This window comes from Strongylocentrotus purpuratus, unplaced genomic scaffold, assembly GCF_000002235.5.
Source record: "Strongylocentrotus purpuratus isolate Spur 01 unplaced genomic scaffold, Spur_5.0 spur5_scaffold_17, whole genome shotgun sequence".
Lineage (NCBI taxonomy): Eukaryota > Metazoa > Echinodermata > Echinoidea > Camarodonta > Strongylocentrotidae > Strongylocentrotus > Strongylocentrotus purpuratus.
In genome coordinates this window covers 19,170,429-19,186,899 of record NW_022145602.1, presented here as the reverse complement: position 1 = coordinate 19,186,899, position 16,471 = coordinate 19,170,429, and the positions used below count along the sequence as shown (strand labels likewise).

The following is a 16,471-nucleotide window of genomic DNA, read 5'->3' as shown; positions in this document are numbered from 1 at the left end:
TAGCGACGTGGAACCCTTATGGTACATCAACAGCAAAACATATTTTGGTGATTTTGACTCAACATTATACCTATACCTAACTGTAACAGTAGCCCTTACCCCTAAGCGCTACCTAAATTTCTAACCCTAACCCCAAACCTAAACCTAAATCGAGACTTAAACTATATTACACGATTGCAACCAAGAATACGATCCTATCTTTTATTTTCTTTCATCACCTGGTTTCTTCTTATTTGATAAATCACATCATCCTCGTCAGCATCCTCTATCATCATCGATATCTTCATCATCACCACTATCATCATCATCTTCATCATCAGTGTAAACATCCTCTTTTTGATTCTGTGGGGTTGGATGTTTCATTTCTTCAATGTCCCCTTACCCCAATCAGAATTCACAACAATACAAACTTTGTTGGTTGATAGTATGTAGACTGCAGTTTGAGTTTTTATGTCCATAATTATTCTTCACCCTGTTTCCTGTTACCTCCCAATATGTCATTGCAAACTTCCTGAATAGGCCCATTATTTTGAAAGTCACACTGAAGTGTCCAGCAGACTTCCGGAATATGTTGCCCAAGTGCTACTATTTTGAGAGAGTCAATGAAAATTGTTTTGTCATGTTACTGCAAGAAACAATACATAACTTTTATAGTCTTCTTACAGGCAACCGATGGGTTGTCCTTTAAGATTGATACAAAGAAGATGGGGATAGAAGTTATTATAAGTTCATCTCCCCAGTAAATAGGACAAATTACTCTGTAATGAGGAACTTAGTTTGCTTAGGCGAGGCGTCAAAAATAAATATACCAGCCAGCGGCAGCTAACTGCACTTGTGCGTCCTGGCTGCATATTTTTAATTAGCTCAGCCGGCTACCGCTGGCGGTAGGACCCTCAATTAACTCATGATGTCATCATAATGGTCTCCGAACAAAAGCATGCGCCGGCTGCCGCCTTTCGAATGGAAACCGAGCCTCAGATCCCAGCCTGGCGCAAGCCGGCTGGGCTAATAAGTGAAAAATAATTGCCCCAGCCAGGCTTCGGCCGTAATTGCAGCCTCGGTGCGCCAATACGTGAGGCGGCAGCCTGCTGGTATCGATATTTTTGACGCCTCGCCTTAGAAATTGATCCTTTGAACAATCTGTCATCCGATTCTTTCCAATTTAATTTCACTGCTAGAATTGACTTCTCTGCTTGATACTCCATTTCAATTTCCTGAATTGGTTGTATAAACTATGACAATGAATAAACCTTTGCTCAAGAAATTTGTATCCATGATTTGTTGACCTCAAAACAAGACAGAACGGAGCAACAAAAACAAATGACGTAGGTAGTCAGCAAGTGGAGACAAGGCCAACAATGTTCTTAGATATTTGTTTTGAGTGATTTACAATTGTTACAGAATGTCAACTGATTACATAAAAAGAAATTTAATGGATACAGATTAAATTTGGTGGTGGTGGTGGGGGTGGTGGTGGGGTTGGTGGTGGTGGTGGGGTGGTGGTGGTGGTGGTGGTGGTGGTGGTGGTGGTGGTGGTGGTGGTGGTGGTGGTGGTGGTGGTGGTGGTGGTGGTGGTGGTGGTGGTGGTGGTGGTGGTGGTGGTGGTGGTGGTGGTGGTGGTGGTGGTGGTGGTGGTGGTGGTGGTGGTGGTGGTGGTGGTGGTGGTGGTGGTGGTGGTGGTGGTGGTGGTGGTGGTGGTGGTGGTGAAGAGGAAGAGGAGAAGGAGGAAGAGGAGGAGGAGGAGGAATAATGGTCACTTATACTGTGCTATACACTAAGAAGTACCACAGCGCTTACAATGTAAAACACTTTAAAAATACACAATCTCTGTGGAAAAGACGGGTCTTCAGTTGCCTTTTGATATAGGCTTATTTTATTTTAGGAAATACATTTCTATTTTGTCTTGTCTGATGTGTCTTTGACTGAGACAAACACTGTCATGATAAAATGAAAATGTATTTTTATGCTGATTATTCTATAATTTTTTTTTATAGTATCAGCTTTTTTCTTTTTCTACTCAACTAGTATTGCTACTACATTTATATAATTATCTGGAAGTTTTAATTTAAAAAGAAATGATATCTTACAAAAATATTGAGTGGGTCTGAAGAGATATTTGTTTTTCGGAACAGTAATTGATAAGTTAAAATATAGTCTTTATTTGTAAAAGTGGTATTGTCTTTAACTCTAGTTCATTGAGAAAAAAACAATTTCATAAATCTTGCTGTCCTTCGTGATGGGCCTGTAACAGTTTTGACTAATTTGTCATAGCCCCCAAATGCTGAACTACAGGTATATATTTTATGTGTACTTCTCAATACTTCTCAATCAAAATCATTCCAGTAGAAGAATGCATAATGTAAAAATACGTCTGTTTTGGAAATTTATCAATTGATTATTAGCATAAAGTTAATTAAATAAATGCGACACGTTTGTGTCTTTGATAACAGTTTGGACTATTAAATGTATTTTTTGCTCTCCCAAACCTCCCAAACGCTGAACTACAATGGTAATGTGCATTGTTGACTTCTTAATTATGTATTCATCTCAATGCATTGTATGAGTGCTGTATTGATGGAAATTGTATGGGAGAAGAAGGGAGACTGTGAATCAGTAAATAAAGCACCCCTCCTCACAACAAGAAACACATTGTAAGAAGCCCAGCCTAGCATTCCGCATGCATCTCTGAATCCTCTGATACAGATCAGTGATGCTCACCAAACAAGTCAAGCAAAACAGCCTCCATCATCCTCTCTGCTTTACAAACCAACATCACAATAGTCAGCTTGCATGCCACGCACTCAGGTGAAAAGCGATTGTATTTTCATCTTTTGTGTGAGGCAAAGCTATTTAACGTGATGGTGAAAATACTGTATTTGGTTCTTTATCTATTCAGTGTGGAATCCAAGAAGAAAAAAGAAACTCTGAAAGTTACAAAACAATTTAAGTAGGAAAAGGTAATATTGATTTACATTTAGAAAAATAACAATTCTTGCATAACTCTGCAGTTGTCAGAATTCTTTTGAATAGGATATATTGCTTTCAAGTTACGAACATGTTTTTGTGAAAAAAGTCTATCGCTGCTATTATTGTTTATGTTAGTATAGTATGAACACTTTATATTGTAAAGCTTTAATTAAAGGTTTTGGGAATGGAGGTTAAAAAAATTGGTTGAATTTTGACCTCAACACATCTGAAACTTTAATTTGAAGTTTATATGGTTTATATTCAACAGAGATAGCCTTGATATGCTTGTATAGTTAGAGCTATACTCACCACCTTCTGAAAGAAGCTGAATTGTTATGCTGTGCGAAAGGACTACCAAGTGTTTATGAAGTTGTATCTTGATATATAATAGTACACTCTGATCGGCTAGATTAAAATCAAAGTATGAACAGGGGCCATTATAAAGGGGAAATTATTATCATGGTTATTGGCGAGATTCTTGAATTTTGATAATACTATCTGATACTTGTGAATTAAAGGACCCAAAGAATCCATCAATTTAAAATCACAGTGTAAACAGATCTAGATGGTAGTGACCAGTACAGCTGAATGGGTATGCATAGGTGAAAAGTGGGCGAAACACTTTTTTTCTTCTCTCTCTCTCGTATAATGTGTGCTCGCTCAACATCGACGCACCATAAAAGCAGATTACCTCGCCTGTGTGTCGACAGTTGTGGTTCATGCTGAAATTGGATAATACATGATCAGGAAGCTTGCTAATAGAGAGATATTTGGTAGCTAGGCTAGCTGTTGGTCTTGGGGATCACATACCTGGAAGATCAAGGGATAACGGCCAGTGCTCGATCTTTAGCCTCTAGCTCATGCAGTTGTTGGATTGAGGATTTTACAAATATCTGTGATTATCCAGTAAGTTTTATTCGTGGAAACATGACTGAGAGTCAATCATTAACCAATTTAAAAACAGTTTGTCTATTCAGAACTGGAATGATGTTAACTATGTGTTAAAATATATGTGTTAACACCCTTCTGGCTCTCGACAGACAGGTTTTTAGTTTTATAGACTTCTCTTTAATGCGTTCATAGCAGCATTTGTATACTTTGTGTGATGTCTTTTCTTAATTGAATGTACTTTAGATGAACCTATAATCTACCCCTTCTTCTCTAATTCACTCCTCCCATTGGATAATTCTTATTTGAGCATTAGTGCTCTAATTACGCTAGGTCACCCCCTTATTTGCTCTGGTAATTGATTGGTATAATGGGTGATTAGTATGGGCAGGTGATTAGTCTACAATGCTGGCACCTTGTTTGCATTTTACAAATCCTGTATGCTGATGAAAGTAACGGACATGCAGTATGGAATACCAGGGCCCGTATTCAATAAACTTCTAAGACATTTTTCTTAAGTCTAAGAAAATGTCTAAGAATTTGTCTAGGTTAAGAAAGTTGCCTTAGCCGTATTCTAAACACGTAAAGCAGTTTGTCTTAGCCAAGACGAAAGATAAGACAAATTCTTAGACCCGATGACGTCATGTGGGAAAGTTGATGTGGTCGACTCGAGCGAATTAATTGCAACTCGATTTGCCTATGTAATTTGCGTGTTAAAATAAAAATCGCACCGCACGAAAATTATACACTAACATGTATGGGAGAGCGTAAGGGAGGAACGATGCTCACATAATTATTTCGGGATTGACCAACTGACACTAAAACAGTCTAGTCAAGACCACCTGAGGCTAGATCTAACATCCACTGTAGGCTTTTTATACTTTTCTGTCAAACAACTCCGAGGAGCCCAACCGGGCTTACTTATTATGTCGCAGCCGCAGGTCTGTGAGTATGAAGGGAGCGCCGTCGCTAGCCGGCCGACCAGCGCTAGCTAGCATTGGATTTGGAGCTACCCTTTCATTGTTTTACATCGTCTACTGTTATGATGGCCTAAAATTAATCAAATGGCTAGATGTAACCTTTATCAGACTCATACTATAACAAATTTTGTCTCACCTAATATTATGCCGATTGCACATTATTCCCTGTTTCCATACTTTAGCGCCAAAGACTAATAAAGTAAGAGACGGTTTCTTTATATACGACAGCCATGTCATGATTTAGTGTTATGCATACTTATGCTACTACTCGTTTAGTTGTGTACATATAGTACAAGTACAAAGAGCCTATGGCGCTCCTGCGCGCTGCGCCGTCGACGCTGTATATTACGCGAAGCTTACGTTGTTATATAGGTCAACTGATAACCTGCGCTCGCGCTGCACGCGCTGCATGCATTGTTTTTATTCCATTTGATCGAAACCCGAAGCGGTTGCTTGCAGCATCACTGAGCTGCCGGTGCCAAAGCCCCATTTAAGCATCCTCGTAGTATGCTTAAATATAGGGTAGATTTCTTACTTATTTTAGATATCTCGATTGTATTAGAATACGACATGCTACTTAAGTCCTTTTTCTTAGATAAAATCTAAGAATCCTTCTTAATCTTAAGGCAAATTTCTTAAGTCCCCATTGCTGTTATAGAATACGATTTTTGGCTAAGATTTTTTCTTAGCCAAAATTTAAGAAAAAGTACTTAGATTTCAAGCTTAAGAAGTTTATTGAATACGGGCCCAGGGGCGGGTCCAAGATCTTGTAAAAGAGGGGGCACATCGTGCACCAAATTTCCTGCAAAGCTTTAAAGGGATCCGGTAACTTTGTCTTAGATCCTTAATTTAGCTCATGCTGCAATGATAATTATAAACCTTTAGGTCAGTCAGGAACTCCATAACTTTTACAAGCCGATCGCCTGTCTGATTATCAAGATATTAATGATTGGAATTACAAATTTTGAAAACCGTTCGCTGAACTGTTTTCATAACACTACACTCTATTGAGGAAAACGAGTATAGTTTTTAGGGCTTCAGTATTACACCATATCACAGACACTGGTAACATGTAGGACCGTGTATCTCAGATTTAACATTGTTAAACGATCCCTTTAAAAAAACGAAGGTCATCAATATTTTGCAGGTCCTTTTTTTGTAAATCAATGTTTGGCAAGCAAAAATAATTTGAAAAATAAAAAATAAAAAATAACGAAAAGGTCATCACCTAAAAATGAAAGAAAGGAATTTCACAAATTTGGACTTGTATAGTGAAAGTACATGTATGTCAATTGGGTTTTGAAGGCATCGTCTGGTGGTGCCAGCCTCCCCCCCCCCCCCCCCCCCCCCCCCCCCCCCGAAAATCCACCAATGTGTGTAGCTTACAGGCTGTTATCAATTCAAATCGAATTTTACAAGCGTGAAGAATGTAATAAATGTAGGACTACTTTTAAAAATTACATAGATCAAGTTGCTTCTAAATTTTGCAAAAGTTGATAATTTCATTTATGCACAACATGTGTCAGATTTTGCTATTTTTACAGTAGAAATTTGATGGAGTTGTTGTTTGAGTGACCATTAGAGTACAGTTGTTTTAGAACTGACTACAACTGAACACACCCTCTTTGCCATCTTTTTGGTTGCTTGATAAATTCATAAAAAGTTGTGTTCTGTTTTGAAAAGTCTATAGATATCTGACATATGATGGAAAGGACGGATTATAATACAAGACATACCATAGAATGATTTCATACAGTGACATTTATGAATTATTTTTAAATTCATGATACAGATCTCTCTTGGTTTGTGTGGTCATAAATCTCCTCTAAAAGGAAGTGATATTTATTTATAAATAATTGATAACAAAAAGGTTATTGAGGTTATTTTCATGCACTTTGGTGGTGAATGTAGATGAGAAAAATCATGTTTTTGTTCCTCATTCAATGCGCCAGCGCTAAGATTTTAATCACCTTCATAGCATGCACAATGCTCACAGATTTGTAAGTTTTTACTTTGTGTGAATGGGCTTGTAGGATGAAATTTGAATTGAAATACATATCTGATTTCTCTGTGTGTGAATGAGCTTATAAATCATTACTTTTGTCTCTTCAGGCAATCAGGCATACAGTATTTGATTTATCTATGTAATAACCAGCTGTGAAATATGCGATACTTGACCCTTTTTTCTGTAGGATTGTTCCCATTTGTGCATTTTGTTCTGAGTTTTGAGAAATTTAGAGTTTTGTGATTTTGTGGTTAGGAAATGCATTTCAAAAGAAACTGGCTTAGTGACTTGAAATGATTCTGCACTACTTTTCATGCTATATTGCCATGCTATATTGCCATGCTATATTGCCATGACCAGCAAAATACAATTTTTGTTTAATTATTATTATTATTATTATTTTTTTTTTTGGGGGGGGGGGGGTTTTGCTGAAAATAAAATTCATCAAAAGGTGTGACAAAATGCATTGGTCATGGAACTTACATCTCCCTGATTATATTTATAATACCTCTCGTCATGGTTGTGCTCTCTATTATATCTTTAGTTGTTTTGGGAGGCTAAGCAAATATTTATTTGAAGTAGATGGAAGATTCATTTTTAAAACAAAATCTGCAAAATCTGTGCAAGAAAATTTAAAATAAATGAGAACTTGTCAAAAATGTCTGTGTAAATTAATTTCTGGTTAGTACCAGAACTTAGAAAACTACCTGACAGGCCAACCATGCATGATGGGGAGAGGATATATTTCAGTTTTAACAATTACTAGAAGGGATAATAGTGCTCAGAACTATGTTATTGGTCACTGGATAAGTCACAGGATCATAAGGTACATGATTCAAGACTCGATTCATGATTAATTCTTGCCAAGCTCAAACCAAGTGCAGTAATTGGTTTGGCCTACTTGTAGGATTATTCCTTGAAAAGCACTATGAGCTGATCAATGGGGTGTGGTTGGGGAGGGGGAGAGAGGAGAATAAAGCGGGGGTAATAGTATTGAAAGCCCTTTCAAAGTATATAGAGGTGTTACATTGTAATGGGATATATGCCCTGCAAGAATGGAATATTAGTATTTTCTTATTAGTAAGTTTTGAAACATTGCAAGAATGTAGTGTCAACAGGGCCAAACACCCATGAGGTAGGTAAGGTTTCATTTTTTGAGGAGATATTCCTGGGAAAAAACGTTTTTCAATGTTTGGGTTCGTTTAGCCACGTCTGAGGAACTTAGTATCAAGTTCACAAAGGACATGTAATTTCCTCCCCAGAGAGTTAGCGGCAATATCAATCCCATGCTTACAATTGGTTCCTGTTGCCCCATCGTTTTTCTTCAGAGCAATAATGTTTCCTTTTTGAGCCATGTTTTCACCTCTTTCCAGGGAATAGAAAAGTGGACGCATTCCAGCAGTCTTGCGCTGGGAGATTATTGGGATCGCGTGTCAAGAGCGCCGGTGGCTGAGATTGTGTATACCTTACTTACGTTCAGGCAAACGTTCTTAAAAATATATTTCTCAAGTTTTACCACCGTGAAGCGGAGAAACGGGTTAACATACCTTTAAAGTCGATCAGAGAAACGTTCTTCGGCGGCGACATTAGTCACACAGAGATAATCAAGCTTTATTACAAATTAGATCAAGGGACTGATATGGGTCAGTTCTAACCAAGGGTTCTACGTTTCAAAATGTTTTCAGATTCTTCAACTAAACAACTTGATACAGGTGAATAGCCAGCTCAGGTGAGAACTGAATTATAAACAACAGTTTGAATAAGCTTCAGCAAATATGAGGGGGGAGGAGGAGGCACTATAAGAACTTTGGTAAATTTGTTTTTCTTACTTATACCACTTATGCTAAGACATGAAGTCCCATTGAAATTTGTAAAGAAACTCTGTGGCACAAGAAAGTGCCACTTTTAAAGCCACTAGTTATCTGTAAAGATGTGAAGAACTTTCAGAGCTTTTGTATTTTGAATAGGAGGTAGAAGAAACGGAGGATTTGAGAGAAAATAAAGAGGTGGAATAGGATGTGAGTGTGAAGATCAGTGCAATGGTCAAAAGATAACATTGGGGGGGGGGGGGTGTACATGTAGAAAGAAACTTTGAAGAGAGAGAGAGAGAGAGAGAGAGAGAGAGAGAGAAACAAACACAATATTGGATAACAAATATAGCCAAAATCAGAGTAAGACAAAAAGGGGGGGGGGGGGGAGAGAGAGAGAGAGAGAGAGGAGGGTTTGGGGGGGGGGGTGGAGCAAAGGAATAAATGTGTGGAAAATATTAAAGAGGGAGTAAAACTGGAAGGAGGTTGTTTGTGCTTTCCAACAGACAGACTCACAGTGGCAACAGGACAGGAGATGTACAGGGGTGGGGTGGGGGTTGGGTGGGGGGGGGGGGGGTTCCTCCAACAGACATACATTCATGTCATCCTTGAATACTTCCATGTCTTCAGACATGGCGATATACCCTCATGTGGTTGTCATTTGTCTATTCATTTCTCTCTGACTTCACGGGGTCATGACATAGTTTGTAAGCATGAACCCTTGTCACTGGTATTACTTAACAGTGTCTGCATTGCGAAACTAGGCTGACAACGTACTCCATGTTCTTTGTACTTTAACTGCTCCAGTCACAGTCAGAGACAGACAGAGATAGGCTCTGCTCAAGGCTTTAGGAATGGTGCTAAAGTGTCAAATCAGAGTCTGTGCCTGCAGACTATTCATGATAGTGGTGTGGTGTTGGGAGAAACATTCCAAACATACACATATCCATGGGATGCTCAACAGAGGTAAACAAGAACACATTGCAGGTCATGTTCAATACTTTTAGGCAAAAATGAATTGGTTGAAGCTGGTATTCAACTTTAAAAATACAGGTAAGCTTAGGCCCTACATGATGTAAACCAAGATTAGTTTGGAAGAGACAATGGTATGCCCTCTCTTGTTCTTGGATCTTGGATTGCTGTCCTAAATCTTCCATCAAGAAACCTTAACTGGAGATGTGTTTGTGGGTAGTCATTCACAATAAACTATCAATTAAAATATCATTCTTCATTTTATGGAAGTTTTTCCAGGATTTGTAAAGATGATCTACCCCAAAAGACCTGTTTACTAATGTATTTAAATTGATGCACGTTTCTCTCCCACACGATAGGGTACCAACCAATCATCTGCTATGCAAAGTTGCATCTCTCTGGATGGAATTCAGTACATTAGTTGTTGCTATGTGGTGCAATCATCTGACAAGCTTTATAGTTGTCATGGTAAACTTTTGGTAAAAAAGTATGCATAGAATTAGTTAACATGTCTAATGTCTGTTTATCTTTGATTTAATTTGTATTGATGAAAATGGAATCCACCCAGCTTATATTAGTTGTTGCTGTGTCAGGCAAATATTATGCAAGGTTATAGGCTGCTACATGAATAACATTTGAATACAAGAGTCAAGAAGAAAAACAAGCTTTCTTGGTTCTCAAATGTTTGGAAATGTAATGTCAAATTTGATTGATTAAGACTAGTGTTACATTTGAGAAGTCTTTGGGAGTAGCCTCAAGAGATCATCTACTGGGTATATTATTGGTCATGCTACTGCAAGTTATAAGTATGTATTGTGAATTTGTGAAAAAGGCTGAAGTTGTAGGAGATGCTAGTTGATTTGAATTTTGCTCCAGCGAAAGTTCTTCATTCGTCATGAAAGAAGAATGTGTTGTTAGGTAGGGCAAGCCATAGTTTTTGTCCTACCTAGCAAAACACACTGTATCCAATTCTCATTTTGCCTATTGAGATCAAATTATTTGTAACAGGTGAATGAAAACATTTGTATCGAGGCACTTCACAAAGATGTATGCATTAAAAGTGGATACATTATGAAAATAGTCTATTGCAATTTAGCTTTAGGGTTAAGGTTGGGATTAGCTATAGTGTTCAGTCTAGGGTTGAAGTTGGCATTCTATTAGTGAATGACCTCTGAGTAATTACCACTGGAGCAAGTGTGTAGAACAGAGAGGCATATACTCTAATGCCAGCGTGGCTATAAAGCTAAGTATAATAAGAAACATTAATGATGTGGTAATGATGATGATGACAAACTATGACAGCTGACTTGGTAATTACATGTACTTATCACATAAGGTTAGGCCAGATGAGATCATCCATCTGTACAAATGTTTGCACCATGCTGTATCCCGTTTAACCTGCTATTTTTGTGTGGAATAACTTTCAACAACTGTAACATTAGTACTGTCAAAGTAGATATTTCACGCTAGTCATGTACCACTTTAACATGTGTGAACCAAGGTGCCAGAGTATGCATGATTTGTACCACAGATCTTCCACAGTTAGGGAGAAAGGCCTGTTATTATAGAGTTGAATGTGAACTGCTGATTTATATTCCATATATGGATTGAACAAATACATGTTATTAGGAAATTGTATGGATTTAGAAAAGATGAAAAGTAGAAAAGAGAGAGAGAGAGAGATAAGGAGAGAGACAGAGAGAGAGTTATAGAGGGAGCTATAGAGGGAAAGGAGAAGGATTCCAGCCTTTTCTCTTTCCCTTTGCTATTCATTCTCTTTACTCTTCTACTTTCTATCATCTTCCCTTTCTGTCTGTCCTTATTTTACTCTTTGTGTTTATCATTCTTTCATTTTCTCACTATCTTTCCTTACTTTATTTTTTGTTTTTATTCTTTTACCATTTTCTCTGTCCCCCTTTCGTTACTTTCCCTACGAACACACACTCACTTCTAATGTAGACCAGTCCAGTAGGTGAGTGAGAACGGGGTCATAGTCTGTAGTACATGTGTGTATATTCTAATGTTATTCTTCTAGTCTAAGAACTCCAGACTGGGGGAAACATTGTTTATGTGCATCAGGGAAGACCAATTCCACCTACAAGGCAGGCTAACAGCATAAGAGACAAAAGATGGAGAGACAGAGAAAGAAAACTCCAAGAGTCAGCCAAGTGACATTCATTGATATGCGATATAACTTTGTTAATGTTTGGTTTAGTTTGAAGAATGAACACAATGATTTTGGCCTTGAGGGCAGACTAAAGTAACCTACATTTAGCTTGTCTCAATAGAAGACTATTGTCATTTATGACGTTTGCGTTCACCTCTCGCTGTTTGTCTTTCAATTTAGGAAGTTTAAACATGGTATTATTTAATTTTGATCTCTGTTCAAACATCTAATTCAATTGGATTGTGATCTAGACACCTGTCTGGAGGTAATGCTCAGTAATCCATTTTGTTAGTTTAGAAAACAATCATGGAATCTGAGGTATATTGTTTCCTTGAAAATACTTTCATTTCTATAATACATGAGAAGGAAAATTGTTGGATATTATTCCTTTTTTACAAAAAAAGAAATACTGTGGGAAATATGTTAAAGGGCAATTCACACACATAAACACACAAATTAGATGTCATAAGAATATATTTGAAACCATCAACAAACTGTTGTATGTGAGACATCAAAATGATTAACATTTACAGAACATTGGTAAAATTATCTTGGCCCCATTCAGAATTTGAATTTTTATTAACAAGTTCATGTGGGAAGTATATGTAATGTAACCAAATGTATGCATATCCTTTTGTGATGCACCTCATGCATAGAATTATTAAACAGTCAGAATTCAAAATGCATAAGTTTAGCCCGTAAAAAACTTCTGCTTTTGAGAAAAATTGAATATCAAAATTTACTGGTCCTCCTGGTAAATTTTCATAAATTTACAATAGCGCCTACGGCCATTCCATCGTAGCTGCAACCATGAAAATCTCAGAATATGTAGTTGATATATAATTTTGAAACAGGAATAGCCAATACCGGTAGGTCCATTTTGGTTAATGTCTTGACCTTGAGAGGGAGCTATTCAACATAAGGAGTTTATTATTTACAATTTTATCACTTAAGATTTTATTTCAACCGCGACACTGATCATTGAATATTATAGGATCGCATATGCTTCCAATATGTTCATTGATTTGAACCAAATTCATGACCCCATACCAAAAGTTTGTATTACCTAATACAGCAGGGAATAATTTTCCTCAAATTTTTTGATTAGCAATTTCAGCCGATGGATAAATATTTCAAATGCAATTCTGTACATTTCTATGGAAGAAAACTGCTACACAAAAGATATTTTGTATAGCAGTCATGCAAAAATGCATAGCAAATTGCGATGCGATACCAGGAAAATTATTCCCTGTACAGATTTGGTTACATTATGAAAATGGCCTATTTATTGCAGTATAATTATCTATGGCAATTTTATCAGTGACTGATAACATTTTTAATCACCTCTAAATTGTATGATATCCCTAAGCCACAGGTATTCCAGAGGCACAGCCCCCCTCCTTTTGAGGGGGCAGGGTGGGGATGTATTGAGTTCAATTTTCATAGCACATTTTATGTATCTACAAATTAGAAAATTTAGAAAATATATTTTTTGGACCAATTTGGCTATTTTAAATGCTGTAATCATGATTGGATTGACTGCTATAAAAAAATATCATTTTAAGGCAATTTTATTAGTCCTGTCTGTCACCTTTAGAAATGTCTGAACATTACAATGCTGTATTACATAATGGGAACATGATTTTTGTGGAATAAATGTCCTTGAGTTGATTTGTCAAAAGTCGTGATGGTGTTTGCGTTACCTCGAGACCAATCTCTCACATCTCCATCATGTTGATAAGTACATTTGTCATCAGATGAACAAGCAACAGCATCAGGGGTATGTCAAATCAACCATCTTTTTCACACTCTACCTTATGGAGGCCTCCTACCCATCTAAATGTTTTCCCAGGCAAAAGAAGGAATAGAATGACTGGCGATAAGATCACCCAAAGACCGGTGATAAGTTCACCTAAAGACCAATAGGTCACTTTCTAATGTAATCAAATGTTTTCATATATGCCTTTGTGAAGTGCTTGATACAAATTATCTCAACAATCAAAATATAAAAAAGCATACATAAGTTTTTCCTAGGTAGGACAAACATTATGGCTTGCCATACCTAACAACATATGCAATTAGCATTGTGACTATTGAAATACAATTATTCTTAACAGGTGAATAAAATCGTTCGTGTCAAGGCACTTGAAGTAAAAAAAAAAAAAAAAAGGTTACATTATGAAAATGGCCTATTAATGAGATTTGAGATAATAAGAATATTCAAGGAATTATCTTAGAATTATCATCAAAATCCCCCCCCCCTCTCTTTTTTGTAAACAAAAATTTCCCACGAAGCAGCAAGTTTATGATCACAAATGAATTTCACTATTAGTGCATATAAGTATTATTGACTGATTATTTTGTCCATTCAAAGCCTGAAGAATATGTTAGAATAATTATTTATTGCCCTTCTGGTTCTAACAGATGGTATGCTGTATGCTCTCTGTAACCCTACTCTATTCTATACTTGTACATCCCATCAAAGAACATTTGCAAAAAAAAAAGGGAAATTTCAATAGCATTTCAAATTTCACCCTTTTTCATGTGTTAGCTTTTGTCTTAACTTTTGTCTTACGCAAACTAGCTACTTCAGAGGCTAAATGACGACCCGGGGAATGATGACTAATTGAATATTACAGAATGACCGGTTGATCGGTTGGTGAAAAGATGAATTTGGGGCAATTATCACTAAGAATCGTAAAAATGATTTACATTAAGACATAGATATGTATGTCTACTCTCTCCTCCCTCTCTGTTTTAATATGTCTCTTTCATTTCCCTGGTTCATTCCATTCTCTCTCCCCTTCCCCTTTCCCCTTGCCATCTTCCTTGCCCCCTCTCGCCTTTCCATCTCCCCTCCCCTTATTTCTTGCCTTCCCTCCCTCTTCCCTTCCCTCCCTCTTCCCTTCCCATTCCATTCTCCCCTATTTTACCCCCTCCCTCTCCCCTATTTTCTCCCCTCCCTCTCCCCTATTTTCTCCCCTCCCTCTCCCCTATTTTACCCCCTCGCTCTCCCCTATTTTACCCCCTCGCTCTCCCCTATTTTACCCCCTCCCTCTCCCCTATTTTACCCCCTCCCTCTCCCCTATTTTCTCCCCTCCCTCTCCCCTATTTTCTCCCCTCCCTCTCCCCTATTTTACCCCCTCGCTCTCCCCTATTTTACCCCCTCGCTCTCCCCTATTTTACCCCCTTGCTCTCCTCTTTCTTACCTTTTTCCATCTCTTTCTCCACCCATTATTTTTACTGCTCCACTTCTTTCTCCCTTAAACTTAAATCTCCTATTCTCATATTATTCGCTTGCCCCTCCTTTCCTCACTTTCATCTTCCATTTTCAGCCCGCTGTCCTTTTCCTCCGTGTTATCTTTCTGTCCTCTAGATGCAAGTTAGTTAGCATGGCTTCTATACATTGCACCTGACAAGGCTACTTCTCTCTCTCTCTCTCTCTCTCTCTCTCCCCCTTCCATCCTTCCATCTATTCAGACAACTTACATCAAGCAATGCTTCAGATTCCTGTTAATTACCTGACAAAGTGCTTTACCACCCCAGCCCCTGCTCTGACTTCACATGACATCACATGATGTCACACATATCTCATACAAACATAGGGTAACGTCAACAACCCCTTTCATATCCACTGAGTCAGAGGGTCGAGTCTACCTTACGGAAGCTTCAACAACCCCTTTCATATCCACCGGGTCAGAGGGTCAAGTCAGAGGGTCGAGTCTACCTTGCAGGAGCTTCAACAACCCCTTTCATATCCACCGAGTCAGAGGGTCAAGTCAGAGGGTCGAGTCTACCTTACAGGAGCTTCAACAACCCCTTTCATATCCACCGAGTCAGAGGGTCGAGTCTACCTTAAGGGAGCTTGAGCTCAGCATATCTGCTGTTTATATTTCTTACCTTGGTTTTGTTCAATGCAGTGAGTTACATTTCTGTGCTTTCTGATTTCTCCTGCCATTCTGTTCATAAATATAGAAAGCATCGATCCTAGAGGAGATGTGTTGATCTGTGTGAGCCCAGACTCAAACCTCTATGTACTACTCCTAATGACTACATCTTCACCCACACAGGAAGGGGTCTAATGAATGGATGTGAAAAAAAAAGCATTATTCATTTAGTCTAACTCCTTTTCAGCAAGTTTTCATGTCACAAAGTAAATTAAGTCATGTACGTATTATGGACTCTCAGAAACAAGCTACAGAATAGGCATAACCTTTTATTTCTTTGCTCATTACCAGAATAGTGGAGATTAGGGCATTGTTTCATGAAGTCCAAATTCAGATTCACCGACATCCAATTGAAATGTGTGTATTGAAATCAACATGTATGTCAACATGATGTCAGTGAACTTGTCCTCATGACTCTTTTGTGAAACAATGCCAAGAACAGATCTGAAGCAACTGGTCTATTTTACTGTAGATGTGAACATTTGTTGTTTATCATTACAAAGAAAAGCAAAAGTCATCTTGGTTGTTTCTTTGCCAAGTTGCACTTTTTGTAGATAATTTTAAATTTTATGGTGGTAACTACCCTCCCCCCCCCCCTTGAACTAAAAAAAAGTGATCCATACCCCCCTCCCTCGTTCATGCCTGAATAAGTCTCAATATCCACCAAGCTAAGCATTACCACTCAAAAGCATCAGATCCAGGGTATCTACTAGTCTGCAGACACAGACCCTAATTTG

At 37.9% G+C, this 16,471-nt stretch overlaps 1 protein-coding gene across 1 annotated transcript in view; it reads left to right on the top strand.

The window, feature by feature from the left end:
* Positions 1-3,645: 3,645 nt before the first annotated feature.
* Positions 3,646-16,471, top strand: part of LOC592280 (excitatory amino acid transporter) — a 63,396-nt gene continuing 50,570 nt past the window's right edge. Inside the window, exon 1 of the mRNA XM_011681720.2 lies at positions 3,646-3,873. The gene's annotated coding sequence lies outside the window, so the exon portion shown is untranslated. The remainder of the gene's footprint in view (positions 3,874-16,471) is intronic.